Source organism: Chrysemys picta, chromosome 10, assembly GCF_011386835.1.
Source record: "Chrysemys picta bellii isolate R12L10 chromosome 10, ASM1138683v2, whole genome shotgun sequence".
Classification (NCBI taxonomy): domain Eukaryota; kingdom Metazoa; phylum Chordata; order Testudines; family Emydidae; genus Chrysemys; species Chrysemys picta.
Window position 1 is genome coordinate 56,287,818 of NC_088800.1, and position 18,814 is coordinate 56,306,631.

The 18,814-nt window shown below is 45.4% G+C and overlaps 1 pseudogene; it reads left to right on the forward strand.

The window, feature by feature from the left end:
• The first annotated feature begins 3,447 nt into the window (after positions 1-3,447).
• Positions 3,448-17,320, forward strand: LOC135974090 (paired amphipathic helix protein Sin3a-like; annotated as a pseudogene).
• The last annotated feature ends 1,494 nt before the right edge of the window (positions 17,321-18,814 follow it).

Consider the following 18,814-nt stretch of genomic DNA (forward strand, 5'->3'; position numbering starts at 1 on the left):
TACAGCTACTGGAAAAGTCTGTTAACGTGTCTGGGGATGGAGTGGAAATCCTCCAGGGACATCTCCATGAAGCTGTCCTGGAGATACTCCAAAAGCCTTGCCACAAGGTTTCTGGGCAATGCAGCCTTATTCCGTCCTCCATGGTAGGACACTTGACCGCGCCATGCTTGCAGCAAGTAATCTGGTATCAATGCATGACAAAGCCTGGCAGCGTATGGTCCCGGTGTTTGCTGGCATTCAAGCAACATCCGTTCTTTATCTTACTGTGTAATCCTCAGGAGAGTGATATCGCTCATGGTAACCTGGTTGAAATACGGGAATTTAATTAAGGGGACAGAGGTGGCCGTTCCTACTGGGCTGTTTGCCTGTGGCTGAAAAGAAATCCTTCCCTGCAGTTACCCAAGTGCAGGGGGTGTGTGGGGGGGAATTGGCCCAGAGCTTTTCGTGTTTGGCTAGCAGGGATCTTCCCTGATACCAGCCACGTGGTGGGGGGAGGGGTAAAGCGATCATCCCAGAGAATTCATGGCAGGGTGGGGGGTGTTTGGTTCCTGCAGGGATCTTCCCTGATACCAGCCACGCGGTGGGGGGAGGGATAAAGCGATCATCCAGAGAATTGGATGGGGGCGGGGGATTAGTTTTTCTGCTGCTGAATGTTAACAGGAAAACCGCAGCACTCAACGGGCTTTGCTTGGTATATGGGAAAGGAGGGCGCAGAAGCCGAAAGACAATGGCTTACCATGGCCGCATGCAAGCCGAATTCTGTTGCCCGGACCTGCGTCTGTGATCTCTAGCAGCAAAGCCACGGGCACTCAATATTAAGAGGCAAAATGCGACCTTGCACAGAAATCACATGTGCTATGTAATGTGAATAGTGTTGTTCACCGTGAAAGAGTATAAGCATTGTTCTGCAAAATGTATCTTTTTAAAAAATTCTCTCCTTTTTTCCCTCCCTTCAGCTGCTGCAAATTCTTCAAGCCTCCCTCCTCTGTCCCGAAGGCTATCACAGATAAGGCGTTGGAAAAAGAAGACGCGAGACGAGATGTTCGCAGAAATCATGGAATCCACCCGCAGTGACAGAGCTCATCTGAATGAGTGGAAGGACACGGTTTCAAAGTATAGGAAAGAAGACAGTGAACGTGAGGACAGGAGGGACCAACGTGAGGAGAGGAGAGACGCTCGAGATGAGAGGTGGTGGCAGGAAGATCAGAGGAGGCAGGATGCAACACTGGGGCTGCTGCGTGAGCAAACAGACATGCTCCGGCGTCTGGTGGAGCTTCAGGAACGGCAGCAGGATAACAGAGTGCCGCTACAGCCCCTGTATAACCCCCCTCCCCCCTCACCATGTTCCATAGCCTCCTCACCCAGACATGTAAGAATGCGGGGGGGGAGGCTCCGTACACCTTCCCATTCCACCCCAGTGGACAGCCCAAGCAAAAGGCTGTCATTTTTTTAACCTTTTTTTAGTGGCCTTTTCCTTCCCCCGATCCTCCTCCCAAACCCCACCCAGGTTCCCTCTCTCTTTTTATAATGTATTAATAAAGAATAAATGATTTTTAAATGATAGTGACTTTATTTGGTTTTAAAGCAAGCTGGGGGAAGGGGGAGGGTGGGTTCCTTACAGAGAATGAGTCAATAAAGGGGGCGGGTTTTCATGAAGGAGAAACAAACAGATATTTCACACTGTAGCCTGGCCAGTCATGAAACTAGTTTTCAAAGCTTCTCTGATGCACAGAGCTTCCTGGTGTGCTCTTCTAATCGCCCTGGTGTCTGGCTGCACGTAATCAGCAGCCAGGCGATTTGCCTCAGCCTCCCACCCCGCCATAAAGGTCTCGCCCTTACTTTCACAGAGACTGTGGAGCACACAGCAAGCAGAAATAACAATGGGGAGATTGATTTGGCTGAGGTCTGAGCGAGTCAGTAACGATGGCCAGCGACCTTTTAAACGGCCAAATGCACATTCTACCACCATTCTGCACTTGCTCAGCCTGTAGTTGAACAGCTCCTGACTCCTGTCCAGGCTGCCTGTGTATGGCTTCATGAGCCATAGCATTAAGGGGTAGGCTGGGTCGCCAAGAATAACTATTGGCATTTCAACATCCCCGACGGTTATTTTCTGGGCCGGAAAGTAAGTCCCTTGCTGCAGCCCTTTAAACAGAGTAGTGTTCCTGAAGACGCGAGCGTCATGAACCCTTCCCGGCCAGCCCACGTTGATGTTGGTGAAACGTCCCTTGTGATCCACAAGTGCTTGCAGCACCATTGAAAAGTACCCCTTGCGGTTTATGTAGTGGGTACCCTAGTGGTACCCTAGTGCTCCGGTGACAAGATAGGGATATGGGTTCCATCTATTGCCCCACCACAGTTAGGGAATCCCATTGCAGCAAAGCCATCCACTATGGCCTGCACATTTCCCAGAGTCACTACCTTTCGTAGCAGCACCTGAGTGATTGCTTTGGCTACTTGCATCACAGCAGCCCCCACAGTAGATTTGCCCACTCCAAATTGATTCCTGAGTGACCGGTAGCTGTCTGGCGTTGCAAGCTTCCACAGGGCTATCGCCACTCGCTTCTCAACTGTGAGGGCTGCTCTCATCTTGGTATTCTGGCGCTTCAGGGCAGGGGACAGCAAGTCACAAAGTTCCATGACAGTGCCCTTACGCATGCGAAAGTTCTGCAGCCACTGGGAATCATCCCACACCTGCAACACTATGCGGTCCCACCAGTCTGTGCTTGTTTCCCTTGCCCAGAATTGGCGTTCCATGGATAGAACCTGCCCCATTAACAACATGATCTCCAAAGCACCGGGGCCCGCAGTTAGAAGAATTCTGTGTCCGTGTCCATGTCCATGTTCTCATCACGCTTGTCGCTGCGCTGCCGCCGCCGCTGCCTCCTCGCCTCGTTTTTCTGGTCCTGGCTCAGCATAAACTCCACAAGAACGCGCGGGGTGTTTTCAATGTTCATGACTGCTGTCTTGAGCTGAGCTGGCTCCATGCTTGCTGTGGTATGGAGTCTGCAGTGTTCACCCAGGAAAAAAGGCACGAAATGGTTGTCTGCCGTCCGTTGCTTTCATGCAGGGAGGGAGGGAGGGGTGAGGCTGTACCCAGAACCACCTGCGACAATGTTTTTTGTCCCATCAGGCACTGGGATCTCAACCCAGAATTCCAATGGGCGGGGGAGACTGCGGGAACTATGGGATAGCTACCCACAGTGCAACGCTCCAGAAATCGACGCTAGCCCCGGAACATGGATGCACACCGCTGAATTAATGTGCTTAGTGTGGCCGCATACATTCGACTTTATACAATCTGTTTCCCAAATTCGAATTATATAAATTCGGATTAATCCCGTAGTGTAGACATACCCTTATAGTTAGAAAGCTTTCCTAATATCTAATCTAAATCTCCCTTGCTGCAGATTTAGCCCATTACTACTTGTCCTGCCTTTGGTGGACATGGTTATGCTTCTACCTAAGGACTGTTCAACCTCTGTGAATACAAGAATCAAAATCCAAGTAACTGCTTCTGATGACCAACTCCTTCCCCTCCAACCCATTGACTTTATCGTGGTCGGTAGCTTTGGCACAGCTTTCTTTCTCTTCTCTTTAGGTCATTCCAAATGAAACTGTTCAATGGCAGGTGCATAATTGATGCTTCCTTTTATTAGTACATAGAGGCTGAAATATATTTCTGTTAAAAATCTGAAGAATGACATTCACAGAGTGTTAAATGATTGACACTCCAAATGGAACTCAGCACAGCAATTATTTGCCTATGCTAAGATTTATCGCTTTCTTTTGTAGTAATGCTGTCAATTGTGTACCTCCCACCCATGGAAAATCTTATTTCCTGAAGGAAGCATTTTAGTAGCCTGTAACTTCTTGTGAAAAGATGCAATACTGTATAGGAAGCAGATGAAATATAGGTAGATTAGAATAAGCAGATGTGGAAATATTAAACCATTTCTCAAGTGCCTCCTGTTTTACGTGCACAGCGTTACAGAAGTATTAAGTTCTTGTTTTGGTTCACTTAAATGTTCGGGTAAGTGGACACTTAAAACACTTTAGAGACTAACAAATTTATTAGAGCATAAGCTTTCGTGGACTACAGCCCACTTCTTCGGATGCATATGCATCCGAAGAAGTGGGCTGTAGTCCACGAAAGCTTATGCTCTAATAAATTTGTTAGTCTCTAAGGTGCCACAAGTACTCCTGTTCTTCTTTTTGCGGATACAGACTAACACGGCTGCTACTCTGAAACTTAAAACACTGCAGCTGTGCTGATGCAGTGCTTAAGTGAAGAAACTCCTATGCCAACGGGAGAGCTTCTCCCATCAGCTTAGTTAATCCACCTCCCCAAGACGTGATAGCTGTGTTGATGGGAGAAGCTCTCCCGTTGACATGACGCTGTCTACACAGGGGATTAGGTCGATGTAACTGCATTGCTCAGTGTGGATTTTTCACACCCCTGAGCAACATAGTTACACCAATATAGGTCTGTAGTGTAGACCCGACCTTTATTTCCAGAAAGTAATATTGTACTATGGCTAACACATTTTCCCCTTCATCTGGATGTTGTCTTGGAGACCACCCTGGCAACAATCAGAGTCTTAGAGGCAATCCAAAGAAACTCCCCGCTTGTCTGCTGAGGAGCAAGCCAAATTCCAGCTGGACAACACTCTGGGTGGCACGTCGGAGGTGATCCATCGCAAGGCGCTGCAGAGGATATATGCTGACAAAGCGGCCGACATCATAGACGGGCTGAGGAAAAATTCATTTGTTGCCGTTCCTATTGTGTTGAAATGGTACTTCCCAGGTTTCGGCATTATTACTTGTGTTTGAGTAAAACTCATCGTATGCTAGGCACTATCCAAACGTATAATACACACAGAGGCTCCAGTTGAGGAAAGCATACAGTCTGAGAAATGCAGATGCTTTTTATGTTCTAATAAGTGGTTGCGTTTCATAGTACCCAGCTACTATTGTGTCTAGTAAAGCCAAAACATCACTGGCCCTGCTGGCAGGAGAAGGATTTTTTATTTTTCCTACCCAAGATAGGGCAGTCTTGAGTTCAAAAATCAAGCTGGGGTGGGGTTCTGTATTGTCAGTTTTGGACACAACTGAGTTTGATCCCATTATAAATCCCATCTGTGAAAGTGAAAAAGACTTTGAAGTGTAGAGTCTGTATTGGATTCAGGTTCCAACTCAAAAATTACTGTGTTCTACTGCCAGCCTCCTGGTCAGAAAAAGGAAGTGAGTGCACAATATTGAGGGGGGGCCAGAGACCACTCTCTTGAATAATAGTTATAACGGGCAATTTCAACTCCCCACATATAAAATGTCAACCTCTGGAGAAGGTGAGGAGAAGGAGTTTTTCAATATTTTAAATGATTGCTTCTTGTAATAGCTAGTCTGTAGCTACGCAAGAGGAGAGGTTATTGATTTAGCCCTGAATAACACTTAGATTCTGAATCAAGAAATAACTATGGTCAAACCATTGAGTGGTAGCGATCACAATATATATCAGTCCAGCATCCTTGGTGGAAGGGATCATACCAAAAATTAGTACTGTGATATGAGACGTAGGAAAGTGGAAGCTAAGTCAAAAGTTGGACACTTTTACAATCTTTAAAGCATAGGTTCCTGATCTATAGACTACAGGTCGTCAATGTGGTCTTGAATAGAAAGAGAGGTGGTTGACAGAATCTTCTTATACAGCCTCAATCTCTGCTATGAATTGAAGCAAATATGCCATTACTGTATATTGAAAAACTAACAAATCCCCCACCTAGCTGGAATTCTGTGTAGTGGTCACCCTATCTCAAGAAGGACATCTCAGTAATAAAGGACTCAGAAATGAGCATGGGGGGGAAGATGAGGCATGGGAAGACTGTGAGAAGTGATTGATGGTAATGAGACTGTTTAGGTTTGAGAGATAGTGGTATCAGAGGCGTTTTTACAGAGGTATACAAAATCTGATTGCTGCTGCTATTTACCTTTTCATATACGGACAAGGGGATATGAAAATGTGAAAATGAAAGGCAGGAAATGTAAAATTGATGAAAGGAAGTTCTCTTCTCTAGTACCATCTGTGTAGGACGTTTTCTCTTGTGTCTTAGAACCTTAGCACAAGACTTTCCGAACTTCCTTAGCTCTTCCTTTTTTTACCCTTGAGGGCAGCCATGGTAGAGTGGAGTAAGAGCCAACCCCCTAGTGGTTACCACGTGTCACTCTTGAGTTTAAGTGCTGTCTTCCACCCAGTTCCTTGTTGAGCATGGTCAGTGAGCTGTAAAGAGAAGGTGGAAATTGAACTACAGTATTCAAAGAATGTGCGGAATGTGCCCCTACTAAACCGGCTGAAGGGGATAGTCCATAAATGAATGGAAACTAACCTTTGTGTTCTTTATAGCTTCTCTGTCCTCCTGGCTGGTTCTGGATTTACACAGCAAGAGGCTACAACAGCATTTTGATGGAACCGTGTCATCATACTTTTCCACTTTCCCGATACATCTCTAACAATGTAGAACAAAGGATAATTAGAAATGAAAGTAATTCCCTTTAGCATTGTAGTTGCAGATTGTCAGATCTTTATTATGGTGGCTCCCTAATGTCCCCGTCAGAATTGGGGCCCCGTTATACAAATGCAGAAAGAGAACTCATGTCCGGAAGGACTTGCTTTTATGTTGCATCATGTTGAGGACATCTGCAGTCTCTAGCAGGTTCTCTACTGAGGCAGGGCATAATGTGAGAACTAGACGTAAAGAAACGAGAGATGAAAGGAGAGGGGTAAGACTATGAGAAGGTGCTCTTAGACACCAGGGTATGGACATGGTATGAAAACTAGATTAGAGGAGGGATATAGGTTTGCGAAGGGACTGCCAAGTAAGAGGTACTTCTGGGATCTGTGTGCTTCTAGACTCCTGGAATGTTCAGCAATTATATCTCTGCAAAGTTCCCATGTCTTATCAAAAGTATGTAGGCTGCCTAGATGTAAATTGTGATTCCTTAATCCTCAGTGAAGAGAAAGAGCTGTTTTTTCCATTATGTCAAGATGTGAGAGGTCGAGGGTTGTCTGATTCCCAACTTGTGGTGTTTTTCCTTTAAACATGATCAAGTTGGTTACAGTGCACTCTTTGTGAAGTGACAGAATGGACTTCTTTCTTCTAGGCTAGGTATAAGCTGGCTGAGAGGTTCAGAGTTTTGTGTATGCCTGTGTTGCATGGGGTGAAAAGAATATCTAGTTACAGGACCATAACAAGTATCAGAGAAGTTTGAGAGCTCTGAAATGTCTGGCAAGTGGTTAAATCCATGTATTAAATAAATTATGGGATGTCACAGATACCAGGGACTCTTTGGGGCAGCTGGTTACAACAGTTGAGATTTCTGTTATTTGTAACTTCTCACAAAGCAGAATTCTGGGATATTGACAATGAACCCAGACCCAGTCCTGGGACTCTGTAGGAGGTATACGGGGGGAAAAAAAAAGTTTGGTTTATGTTCTGTTGAATGCCCTCATCATCACCCTGGTTAGTGGGGTATAGCCATGCATTTGTGGCCTATTTAACCTTCTGTAAAATAACATAGCCACAAAACCAATCTAAAGATTCATGGCCATTCCTGGAGAATTTTGCTATGCACGTTGTACCTCATTTGAAGTCCTTCTGAAACTTTCTGCTGTTTCAGTGGGCAATGGGCACTGAGCAGAAGCCTTACTGCCTCCAGCTTGTCTGGTCTAGGTTTTTATCCTACACCCATCAATGTGGTATCTTAGCATCTCGTAGCTTCTGTTTTGTTTTTTGTTGCTGCTAAGGTTAAAGATGAAAGAGGAAGAGTGGCGAGAAGCCCAGAGAGGATTCAACAAGGTCTGGAGGGAGCAGAATGAGAAACATTACCTGAAATCCCTGGATCACCAGGGCATCAGCTTCAAACAGAATGACACCAAGGCCCTGTATGCAATATGTGTAGGCCCTTGACACCAGAACTTGGGTTGTTGTGATGGATAATGTGAACTCTGGCCCTTCCCCCATAGGGTTTGGGGTTGTAATGAAAGAGGAAATCCAGTTCACTGGCAGTGCTTTGTACAAGGGTCTTAAAGACGTGGTAAGTTGCATATGTGAGACTCACCCATGCTCTGGAGGATGTTGCTTCTCTTTATCATCCACCACGTGAAACAGCAGACAGCAGACAGGAATTCAGAAAGAGGACAAGTACAAAATCAAGCAGATCATGTACCACTTCATTCCGGACATGCTGTTTGCTGGGTGGTGCGAGCTCTCAGACGTGGAGGAGGAAATGGATGTGGATGAAGCCACTGGGGCTGCGAAAAAGCACAACGGAGTTGGGGGCAGCCTCCCTAAAGCCAAGCTGCTGTTCAGCAACACAGTGGCCCAGAAGCTACCGGGCGGGGGGGAGGGGCGGAGGGGGGATGAAGTGTACAACCTCTTCTATGTCAACAACAACTGGTACATCTTCATGCGGCTTCACCAAATCCTATGCTTGCTGCTGCTGAGGATTTGCACCCAGGCTGAGCGGCAAATCGAAGAGGAGAACCGGGAAAGGGAATGGGAGCGGGAAGTGCTAGGCATAAAATGAGACAAGAATGACAGCCCAGTGTGTGGATCTGGTACTTGATCTGTTTCCTGGTGTCTTGAGGAATCTGTGTTCCTCCCTCTCACCTGCCTTTAGGTCTTGTCTCTGTAAAATCCGGTACCTGCATTCTGGTAGTTTCCAAAATGTGAAATATAAGGATGCTGGTGGGTACTGAATGTAGCACAGCATGTTATCAAGGAGGAGATCTCTAGACCTGACCCTGGGGCTTGGAACATCCTACTTCATGGGGCTGTGGGGGAGAGGCGTGGTATTTTGTATTGCTTTAACACTCCTTGCCAGCTGAATTTCTTAATTTTGGGTTGCGCTATTTTTCTACCTCATGAATTTACAAGTTGGATAAAAATCTTCTCTTGCCCCAAGCTTGTTATAAAATATCTCAGAGGAGGAGTCAGCCCCTGGCAATTGACAAAGCAGTCCGTTTTGGCTCTGGTATTAAAAAGTGTGTCTCCTTTTAAACTGGTGTTCAAATGATTTACCGACTAAAGAAAGCAGGGCAGGCCAAACCCAAGTAAGTCCAGGCAGTCCTATGTAGACCAGTAAAGAGCCTCCTTGATCTTCCATTTTCTGTTACAATGTTCGTGTAATCTGAGTGGTCTCAGCAAATATATGTATTTAGAATTCTCCAAGGGCTGGTTTCCTTAGTGGTGATAATGCTACAGTACTAAACTGCCTATGGCTGCCTGTTTCCGGCCAGCTAAAACCGGAGTAAAGTAGCTAATTTGGATTGAAGCAAAGGAGGAAGTGTGGACAGTCTTTGTTGGCCTTGAGGGATGCAGAGGTGTTTGAACCTATAACAATTAAAAACAAACAGAAAACACAGAGAACTTTTCAAATTCCCTTTAAATTGGCATTGTTCCTTAACCAGTATTTTTAAAAACTTTATTTTCATCTTCCCTTGATGCCTATACCGCAGTGATGAGTGTTAGTTCAAAACTGGGTGTACCCTGAATGGCTTTTTTCATTTTCCTCCCCCTTTTACTATGTTTCTGCTACAGCCCACAAAACCTTTTAGAAGCTACATTAGCACATTCAGCTTGGAAAGGCGGTAACTGTCTGTGTAGCTTGCTCTGGATAAGGTGCTGGAGAAACAGGAGACCTGGGTTCTAGTTTGAGCTCTGCTACTTAGTTACTATGTGACCTCAGGCAAGTTGCTTCCCCCAACCCCCTTGGTCTCTGTTTTACATTCTTCAAGGCGGGGCCTAGTTGGTTGTGTGTCTGAATGGTGGCAAGCACAGAGGGGTCGCAGATATAGTTTGGGACCTCTGGGTGCTAGTGAAATACAAGTTAATAATAATGTGCAATGCGTATATTTCATAAGAGCCTTAGGACATATCTGTGTTCATATCTTTTTGGTGAGGTCTCTGCTTTAATGGTGTGCATAATGTTGTTTTGGTAGCAAGAACCTCTTTAGTTCTCTTTAGTTCTGAGAATTTTACCACCTCTGCCCTCCTCCGTGAGGCCTCTGACGGGTTACAGACCTGGCATTAATTTGAAAAGCTCTCATTTAAAGTCTTACAACGTTGTTCCTCATTTTATTGACCATTCTGGTAATTCATCAATTTGTCTGAGACCTTCAACATGTGGCCCTTTTGCTCCCAGAACTCATAGTGTGCCTGTAGGAACTGCCTTTGAGGGGTGTTACAATGTAGTTCATGTTACACCTTCTCTTCCTCTAGTGGATATTGATGTGGAGGATTACTACCCAGCTTTCAGAGGGGTAGCCGTGTTAGTCTGTATCAGTAAAAACAAGGAGGAGTCCTTGTGGCACCTTAGAGACTAACACATTTATTTGGGCATAAGCTTTTGTGGGCTATAACCCACTTCATCAGATGCATGGAGTGGAAAATACAGTAAGCAGGTATAAATATACAGCACATGAAAAGATGGGAGTTGCCTTACCAAGTGCAGACTGTCCTCCACTGTCCAAGAGATGCCTAGTGTCAGGTGGGACCACATTTGAAGTGTTCTCTTGCTCTTAGAAAACCTGAAGCATTTGTAAACACAAGGACCAAAACTGTAAGGACTCTTGGAAAAGGTTCTGTATTTCTTTTGAATAACAACTTGCTTCTGGATTTCACACACGCTGGCTGGCTCTTGAAGCTGGTATATTTGTGGTTTTCAGCTGCTTGTTGTCACTTGAACTCTGTAAGACCAAGTGTCGACTCTCACATGCTGGCTACCTCGATGATCCAATTTCTATGGAGAATTGTTAAGCACAAATTAGAGTATAAAGACAGGGCTAAAAACAAGTTCTTAATTTCAGTTTTGACAGGAAATCGGCAGTCAACCGGCTCTTTATTTAAATTTGGGAATATAATTAATATTTAGAATTTGATTTAATTATTTTTAATTTCCCCTCCACAAACAACCAACTAATCAACCTTTGGATTTGGTGTAGCGATTCCATGACAAGAGAACTGCCTAACAAGCCCTTCCCGCGTACCTCGATGGTCTAAATCTTTGCCAGCTGTCAGGCATTTCCTTCATAATGCTCACTTAAAGGTTATTAATCCGTACTTACTTTGTATGTGTAACTGTACTTTGCCAGCATCATTATTTATTTTAAAGGACACAATGTTTTCCAATGGGTGTAGTAGTAATTCACAGTAGAAGAGGCTACTATGTTCATAACCTAAATAATTGTTTTTTAGTTTTAAAACTTAGATGGTTAGAATTTTTTTTTTGCTGTGGTTTGACCAGGCAGAGGTTTGAAGCAGGAATTTTGAAGGGTATGTTCATTTCTAATCTGCATTGATGGACATATTCTTTAGCTGGTTCTGAGACTTGCGTGGTGCATAGTGGAGAAGAACTGGAAATCTGACCAATTCTGCCACAGCGTATATGTATGCAGGGGAGATAAAATAGTTTCTCATCAATTATAGCTTTTGACATAAGTGTTTGCATGCAAACATGTAAGTCTAGAAGTGCAGGCAAATGATGAAGGCTCAGCCTGGCTTGTTTTGATTAATGTCAAACTCTGCTTGTTGCCACATGGAGAAGTTTATTTTGGAGATTTTCTTAGTGTTCTCTTTTGTCTACAGCCTGACTGCAGAAGGCAGGTTGTCCATAGTGCACACTAGTGCAAAGCCCTCTGACTGACTTGGGTTGGGGAGAGGGGGCTACTGCAGTATACAGTGCACCAAGTCCAGAGGCATTTAAAACCACTTCACTAACTCCTCTTCTCTGTGTCCTTCCTGCTCCCAGCTTCAGCACACAGTGAGCGATGAGATCTGCATGCAGGTGACAGAGCTTTACCTGTCGGAGAATAGCAACGGAGCTACCGGAGGCCTGCTGTCCTCACAGTCATCTCGGGCCCTTGTGGAGGCCAAGTACCAGCGCAAAGCCGAGCAGCCCATGTCAGACGAGAACTGTTTCAAGGTAAAAACCATATCTGCCTGCAGTGACGCTTGGAGGAGGACTCCTGGAGGAGCTTGCTGAGAGAGGAGGGGAAGTACGAAGGCTCGCTGAGAAAGGAGAATGGGCTCAGCTTTTCATTTTACGTAACTCTCCAAATATCCCAAGGACCTCTGGACACCTGTGTGCTCCGCAGCTCTCCTAGAGCTTGAGAGGGCGACCTGATTGTGCATTCTAGCCTGGTGGAGCTGCCGAGTACCTGCTCTGTGACTGTTGGTCTTAATATAGCCCTTGGCGGGGCTTGCATCCATCCAGACAGGAACTGTAGAACGAACAGGAAAAACAGAAGAATATTTCTATAAAGAGTTCCTCGGAAATGGGACATTTGCAAGGAAAATGGAAAAATACGTATCCTGAAGGAAAGCTGGGATTTGTCCCTGTATTTCTCAGTGTCCCAAAGCCAGAGTAATACTGTATTGAGTGATTGCTGCCACTAGGCTTTTAATCTCTGTCTCTCCCTCCCTCCCGTGGGGTGGGTCACTGACGCTTTCCGCCTTTTTCTCCATCTCATCCATTGTAGACTGTAACGGTCTCTTACTAATATTTGTCACCTCTGCATTAAATAAACCTGACTCTCAGTTCAAATCAAATTCATACTTCTCGTCGCTGTGAAATCAGAAGTGGCCGGGCCCATCTTGAACTAGTGAAATTCATTGATAATGGCTTTGATATTTATAGGGCGTCTCTGTGTTCCCGATGAGAGTCTCAAAATAAGCAGGGAAGCAAAGAATTGAAACTGCACAAATTGATCAGAAAACAGCATGCTGCTAAAAGGGGTCCAGCTCCTTGCTTTGCCTTTATAAACATCCCAATTTCGAGCAAACTCTGTGGGTAACAGAGAGATTTTTTCTGATCGTTAATAAAATACCAACTGTTCACTGCAGCAATTCATGCTTTTTTCTTCCACCTCTCTTTAAGTATGTCATGGTTCTCTATCCAGGAATTCTCTTCTGCCCATATATGTAGAATAATTTCTTTATCCTTTTACCCTCTGTTAGATTAGCTCCTTAGTGATCTAGAACTTTCCACTCATTGTCAAAACTCCTTCTGTGTTCAGATTGTGTAACTGGGGCTAGTATCCTACCGTTGTTCCCAGCAGAGTGGAAGGCACAGTATTATGCTGGAGAGTTGCATAAAGTTTATTGGATTTATTTTTCTGAATAATTGGTTACTAAGTCTCCTTCCGCATTCTGCTTTGTAGCTGATGTTCATTCAGAGCAGAGGCCAGGTCCAATTAACCATCGAGCTGCTGGACACCGAAGAGGAGAACTCGGATGACTCCATAGAGGCAGAGGTAAGAGCCGATTGTCCTTGGAGTTCAGCTGCAGCTATTAAGAATGTAAAGTTTAAATGGGGGTATAACTGGATGAAGATGGCAGAGCTGTCAGTGTTTCAGATGCTATAGTTTATGACCTGCTTCTCGTCCTACAGGACACATTCATTCTGTGACACAGTGCACTCAGTGAATTGGGTTGAACAAGCCTTGTTGGCATCTCTTATTAAGAATTTCAAAAACCAGACAGTGCAGGTGCATATAGGGGGAGGGATAGCTCAGTGGTTTGAGCATTGGCCTGCTAAACCCAGGGTTGTGAGTTCAATCCTTGAGGGGGCCACTTAAGGGTCTGGGGCAACAATCAGTACTTGGTCCTGCTAGTGAAGGCAGGGGGCTGGACTCAATGACCTTTCAGGGTCCCTTCCAGTTCTATGATCTAGGTATATCCATCCATGGGGGGAGAGTGAGTGGGACCTGTGTGAAATATATGGAGTCTCCAAAGGTTGCTTTTCTTTCATCCACTTCCAACCAAACCCCTTCAGAGTTGGGTTTGAATTGTTTGATTTGGCAGATGTTGGTTAACCCCTTGTGTTCTGTGCCCAATTTCAGCGTTGGTCAGACTACATAGAGCGGTACGTCAACTCTGATTCTACCTCTCCCGAACTTCGGGAACACCTGGCCCAGAAGCCGGTTTTCCTGCCAAGGTGAGTGAACAAGCTGTGGCTGTGAAAAGTGACACACAGACCACAAGTACCCATGTCAGCAGAGGGAGAAAATCTTACTCCTTCACAGTGTTGGCTATTGCAGTCTCTTGTTTGTTTTTAGTACTCTGCCACTTTAGAAGACATTAACCTGGGAGTAGCATATAGAGACACAGTGCTGCTGTTTATTCCAAGAGCCCACCCTGGGCTCCTGCTCTCCAGTGACTGAGAGAGAGCATAGTCCACAGGCTGCAGAGAGGTCAGGGTTTGGGGAGTCACCAGCCCCGTTTTTTTTTTGGCAATCCTGCCTTTGCTTCCAATAGCCCTCTAGCTGAGTGCAGAAGGTGCTGAGTCAGTGCTTTTCGCTAGCAGGAAGTTGGTTGCAAAACAGCTTTGAAAGGCCCTCACTCTCTGTAAACAGCTGAGATCAGTGGGTTGGCTTATGGTAGACACATGAGCCTAACCGACTTTAATTTGTGACCATTCCACTCTGAGCAATACTTTGGGTTCCGAAGGGCTGGCCTGGAGCCACCAGATATGCCCAGCCTAGTGGACAGAGGATGAGCACTAATCCCAGCAGGGATTCTCTGGTTTACAGGAACCTGAGGCGGATCCGTAAGTGTCAGCGTGGTCGGGAGCAGCAGGAGAAGGAAGGGAAGGAGGGAAACAGTAAGAAGTCCATGGAGAATGTGGAGAGCTTGGACAAGCTGGAGTGTAAATTCAAACTGAACTCCTATAAGATGGTGCACGTCAGGGGTCGGCAACCTCTGGCACACGGCTCGCCAGGGTAAGCACCCTGGGGCCGGGCCAGTTTGTTTACCTGCTGCGTCGGCAGGTTTGGCCGATCGCGGCTCCCGCTGGCCGCGGTTCGCCGCTCCAGGCCAATGGGGGGGGCGGGAAGCCGCGGCCAGCACATGCCTTGGCCCGTGCCACTTCCCACAGCCCCCATTGGCCTGGGACGGCGAACCACGGCCAGTGGGAGCCGCGATCGGCCGAACCTGCCGACGCAGCAGGTAAACAAACTGGCCTGGCCGCCAGGGTGCTTACCCTGGCGAGCCGCGTGCCAGAGATTTCCGACCCCTGGTGTACATGATCAAATCGGAGGATTACATGTACAGAAGGACTGCTCTGCTGCGTGCTCAGCAGGTAGGAGTTGAGTGAAAGGAATGGGATGAGCAGCTGGTGTTTCCCTGAACCTCTTGCTCCCAAAGGGCATCTGGGGAGAGTCAGATAAAGTGTCCGGGGTGGGGGAGGGAGGGGTTGTTCTCCTGTAACATTTAGTAGTCTTCATATTGCTTTGAGGACTGGACACGACATAGTTTAGTCCACTGGATGCTGTAAACTTCCTCTGAATGTTCCTGAGATGTAACCCTTCCTTTCCTCCCCCTCCATTTCCCAAACTCTCCTGTTAGAGTAGACAGCTCTTAGCATCCTTTTACTCGTAGGTTTCTTGCCTAGGGGCACCTCACATTGGTTGCTAATCCCCCTTGTTAGGGTGAGCCTAAAAAAGGGGATAGCAAAGAACTGAAATGCTGAAAAACTGACCCGTGTTCTGACATAGCCCTCCAAGCTCATCTCATCAAGGAGCTGTGCCTCGACCCTGCAGTCACTGAGAATGGGAGTCTAGGGTTGCTCCCGGGCAGCGGAGCACTGCAAACGAATATACCAGCTGCTTGAAAGTGCTGGGTGTGGGACTAGGATAGCCGCAGTGATGTCATAATTACAGAAAGGTCCAAGGTGGATAAAAATTGGAAGACTTTTTTAAAAATTAAATAAAATTCCTTTTTAAAAATTTTTGTTACTTATAAGTTTTTCTTTTTTAAAAATGAGCCAGTTTAAAATGAAATCAGAATTTAATACAAAATATGTTGAGGCCTAAACTTAGAAGATTATAATAAGAGAAATAAATATGCTGAATCCATGACCCTCTCTTAAAAAACAAAAAACAAAACCACCATTTTCTAACATACTAAAAGTGTTTGGTTAATAAGAATCTGAAAATATAGTTATGGTGTACACTTCTAGGTAGCAAACAGATGTACCAAATCTACTGTAAAGTGTCTATTTAGTTGTAAGTCAAGGTGTTTTAATGGGTATATCAACTAATGAGTGCATCTTTCTTTAGAAAACAGCTGAAATACAAATGCTGATTTAAATCAGTCCACCCTGGAAATGTCACAATGCATATTTTCCCAGGACTCAGAAGTTCAGGTTCTAACAGAATAGCACAGCTATGGGAATATGTGTAGTAGTTACTGGGACTGACTACTGTAATTAAGTCAGTGTTAAACTTAACTAACTCTTTCTTAAATTACTCATAACTCAGATTCCTTTTTGGTTTGAAATTTCTTAGGCTCTGTTTCGGTCCAAAAATAACTTTATTTTAGTGGGGGTGCCGTGTGCATGCGCGCATGTGCTGTGAGAGGTTGGGAACAAATATATCCGTCTCAGCACTCCCCTCTTCTATTCCAGCTGGAATTCTTGCACGCACGTGAGACTGTTTCTGTATTGTTTTGTATAAACACCTGCATTGAAGGCTGAACACAGTCTTGCATCACCTGACACTGCCATTAATCAGGGAAAAGATATGAGAAGCTTAGCATTATTGCAGCGTTAGGGTTCTAATCAAGCAGTCAAGTCAGGAACTTCTGGAAATTACTTCTGGTGGGTGTTTAATTCTGTTCTGGTGCACATGTATGTTTTGTGTGTCCCTGTTTTGATCATTAGCAGAGTGTTGAATCCATTTCATACAATATACAGGATATACACTGTGGCAGAGTTAACATTCTGGTTCAGAGTTCAACAAACATTTGATGATTTTTGACTTTGATGACTTCTGAGCACTTGATTTCACGGACTTAATTTTCATTAACACGAGGCTTTTGGGGATTTCCAGTTGGGAATAAGGATGGCTGTGCCTGCTTGTTCATACACTGCCTCCAATTTACTGATGCTTTCCCTTGATCAGTCGGCAAGGGTCAGTGTTTGTATTGCCAGTTCCCCAGCAGAGCTAAACATGCCAAATCTGTTGGTCTAGGGAAGTGGATTTGTTTTCGCTTTTTAAGTGTTTCATGATCTTTTGTCTCTCCCGTTTCTGTAGTCCCATGAAAGAGTGAGCAAGCGGCTGCACCAGCGATTCCAAGCCTGGGTGGACAAATGGACCAGGAAGCATGTGACCCGTGAAATGGCAGCTGAGACAAACAAGTGGCTAATGGGAGAAGGGTTGGAGGGTTTGGTGCCCTGTACCACTACCTGTGATACAGAGACCCTGCACTTTGTGAGCATTAACAAGTACCGTGTCAAATACGGCACAATATTCAAGACACCGTAAAGTCCCTGAGTGAGGGAAGATCACGTGGTGTGTGTATGTGTGTGCGTATCAAGGAAACGAGGAAGATGCCTTTCTCCCCTCACTGTGTATCTCCGTAACGTGGCCAGTTGACTAGTGCACAGCTGGTACATCCTGTCACCAGCGGGATTCGGTTTAGGAAAACGGATCTCTACAACCCTAAGCTGGAACTGTTGCCAACAGGCCTCTGACTTCAGCGTGCACTGTGGAGGGAAGGACCCTTTTCAGAACTGAGTGATCCTAGAGAAATGCAGCTAGCTCATATGCACCAGCACTTCTGAGACTAACTCCTCAATGGCCTGAACTTCAAGGGAAGAGAACTGGATGTTGCATACATCCTGACCGGAGTGGTGCATTTAAAGTTATATGCTCAGATATGTTGTGAAACCAGAGGTGCCTATCACAACTGGATTCTCAGCAGAAACAACACAATTTTAACATGTTCCCCTTCCTTTTTTGTAAATAAATGTACATATTGTCAATTTTTTTCCTTTTTTTATTAAAGGAAATATGCTTGATGTGCTAGTATAACTGTACCAGCTTCTTGTGTACCATAGTACCAGGTGGCTTGAGAGTTAGTACCAACAAACAGACCTATGCAGACATTTATTACACTTTTTACCAAAGGGAGTTATCGTTGTAGTGATTTTGTGTGGAAATTGTTCTCTCCTTTCTTTTGTAAATAAAAATACATCTTGGTTCTTATTGAGGAAGACACTCGCTCACCCACGGCCCTGTTCCTGTTCTGAAAGGCACCATGCAGTTTGCAGTGCGGAGAGGGGACATTTGACCATTTTATTATTGGCTTCATAATCTGAAGTGTTGCTGAGCTACCTAGCTGGGGTTGATTGTGCTTATGTATTTTCCCTCTCAGTATTGGAGAAAACATCCTAAGTACCAAACCAGTATTTCATTAGAGCTGCTTTGTGTCTATGTCTGTGTGTGTGTGAGAGAGAGAGAGAACGGCAAGGCGGGTAGGCTGTGTGATGCATTTCACTAGTGAAATCCACAAATGGGATATATATTTTTTTAAGCATAGAAGTTTAGTGCTGGCAGATATTTAAGCATTGGAAGATTTTGGTTTTCAGACAAGTTGGCATGGACTTCGTAAGCCACGACAGACCCAACTGCACTGTCTCTCCTCAAAGGAGGCATCCTTTCCTTGCACAAAACAATGCTGCCAGTTGTGCCCGAACAGCTTCCGTGTCCCAGCTGGAGAGCTGTGAATGCAGCTCTGCTGTTTTTCAAAGTCCACTTCTGAAATCTGTCCCAGGGATTTCAAGACAGCTGGTTGTCCCCTCAGAACTGAGTTCTCTTCCCTTCCCCGGCAGAGAGATGGAGAAATTGGGGAGAGAGGGTCGGGGGAAGGCAATGGCTCCAGCCTTTGTGCAGCTGGGAGAGCAGAGTGGTGAAAATGCATGACCTATAAGGGTCACTAGTCATTGGCAGCCAATGTACAGAGAAAAAAGAAGAACA